Here is a 2,190-nt window from a genome sequence, read left to right as displayed (position 1 = left end):
TGGTGTGAAATGCTCCGTTCTAGAGAAACTCATTGTGTTAGAATTGTTCACAGTGGTGGTGATGGGAACCAGACGTCCAAAGCATTTAATGTTTTCTCCTCATAAATGGCAAGACATCCAAAACGTTTCTCCCTTAGAAATCTAAAATTTCAGAGACTTTTTTGGTATTTTTTTGGGTCATTTTCAATTACAATTGCAATTATAAAGTATTTACATGTGACAGTCCCACATGCCATAGGTTGCTATTTTCAGGGGACCCTGGGCTACTCAGAGATGCTATTGTTTGACATGTAAATTATAACAGAAATTTAATATCTTTATGAATTTGAAATGTACCGAGCGCCTGCTGAATGTAGCATTTTTAATAGATCTGGAAAACAAGTGCAGTGGTAGTTATATTTATATAGTTATATATAGTGTTAGTCTGGAGTGTTTGTGAGCTGAAATTGCCATAATTTTGATGGTGATTCATTCTATTAGCTACTTTTGAGTAAAAATAAACTATTAGCATAAGGAAGGAATGTTTTTTAATGATTTTCTGTCCTCTGTGATTCATGCTCAGTGCTAAAACCCTGATAGACAACAAGACAGGCTTTATTTTTAATTACAAACTGAGTCGCATATTTAATATCACATATTTTTAATGCTCAATATCAACGTAAACTGAAAGCCCTTTGTTTATAACGTGAAGGCTGAAAGCAGAGATGTATAGCAGTAGTGAGTGGGTTTGGGTGATTTTGGAGCTGATCTCTGGCTGATGGACGGTCACAGGTGGATGAAATCACTCTGGATGGTGAGGCGGAGTCTGATGAGTGATCTGATGTGTGAATCATGTGGCTCTTTTAACCTTTCGTTGGAACAGCAGAGCGATAATATCCGGAATTTAGGTGATTTTCCGAGCCTATTTACTCACTGATGCTGACATCACACAAGTGACCTATCATTTTGCCCTCAGATTGCGGTCTCTGGGTCCTACAAATGCCACAAAGGGCCAGTTGGGCAGCAGGTTTTCACCCCAACAAAGCAGGAGGTCACCTGAAATGTTCAAAGAGTAAGACCCACTAATCAAACAAGTAGAGTCTGGTGTGCTCCAGCTTGTTTGGAGTGGAAACCTGCAGCCACACAGGCCCTTTTCAGATAAGACTGGACCCCCCTGCTCTAAACTATTACTACAATACTGTTTTATCAACATTACAAATAAAAACTCAACGCAGTTGTTAGACATCAGTCTCCGTCTTCTGAATACAACTGCTACATCATTTAAGGTGGAACTGGAAAATGAGAATGAGAAGCTAACATCAGCTTGATCCCTATTCAGCTTCCCATCCACTGCACGATGCTCCCTTACAAGAGTCAGCCAACCAGGGCTGCACCACTTGAGGTGGGGGGCATTAGTTTTGCCCTTCAACTACTACAGATATACACTTAGTTGTAACATTCATAGCTTGTCTGAACGTTCTTGTGTTTACATGTGACTGACCCCTGGTTCCATTCACCACCACTGTAACAAAATCCAGTACATTTATCTACAATTAACAGTCAAACCACTTGGAAAGACTCTGTTTACATTTAAACGAATGAAATATGCAGACACTTTTTGTAACAAGCTTTTATTCCAAGCAATATTTCGACCATTTCTATTTCTCCATTCATAATCCATCGCTTCTCAGCCTTTTGGCTAAGAGCAAGTGTAGTATGTGTTCTTATCAGTTTAATATCTATATGAGGACTGCTTATTAAATTGATTTTTAGAACAGGGAGACGGAAGATGGGCTTACTCCATCTGCTCCACGCATCGACCTGGTATTGCAGTACATCCGGGAATGGTGCACCTCCTTTTGGGCAGTCGTGGGCTGGAGGTTAGGGAACTGGCCCTGTGACCGGAAGGTTGCTGGTTCGATCCCCAGCACTGACAGTCCATGACTGAGGTGTCCTTGAGCAAGACACCTAACCCCTAATTGCTCCCCGGGCGCCGTGGATTGGGCTGCCCACCGCTCCGGGTAAGTGTGCTCACTGCCCCCTAGAGTGTGTGTATTCACTAGTGTGTATGTGGTGTTTCACTTCACAGATGGGTTAAATGCGGAGGTGGAATTTCCCCGTTTGTGGGATTAAAAAAGTATCACCTAATGATGTCTTCCCACAATGTAAAGGGCAGCTGACGTCAGCTGGTGAGGGACAAAAATACAGTTA

General features: G+C 41.8%; 1 pseudogene; it reads left to right on the top strand.

Annotated features, from left to right (window-relative positions):
• The first annotated feature begins 1,658 nt into the window (after positions 1-1,658).
• Positions 1,659-1,837, top strand: LOC119264446 (annotated as a pseudogene).
• Positions 1,838-2,190: the final 353 nt, after the last annotated feature.

This window comes from Pygocentrus nattereri, chromosome 1 (genome assembly GCF_015220715.1).
Source record: "Pygocentrus nattereri isolate fPygNat1 chromosome 1, fPygNat1.pri, whole genome shotgun sequence".
Taxonomy (NCBI): domain Eukaryota; kingdom Metazoa; phylum Chordata; class Actinopteri; order Characiformes; family Serrasalmidae; genus Pygocentrus; species Pygocentrus nattereri.
Note: the sequence above shows the minus strand (reverse complement) of the source record. Positions and strands in the feature narration are given on the sequence as shown.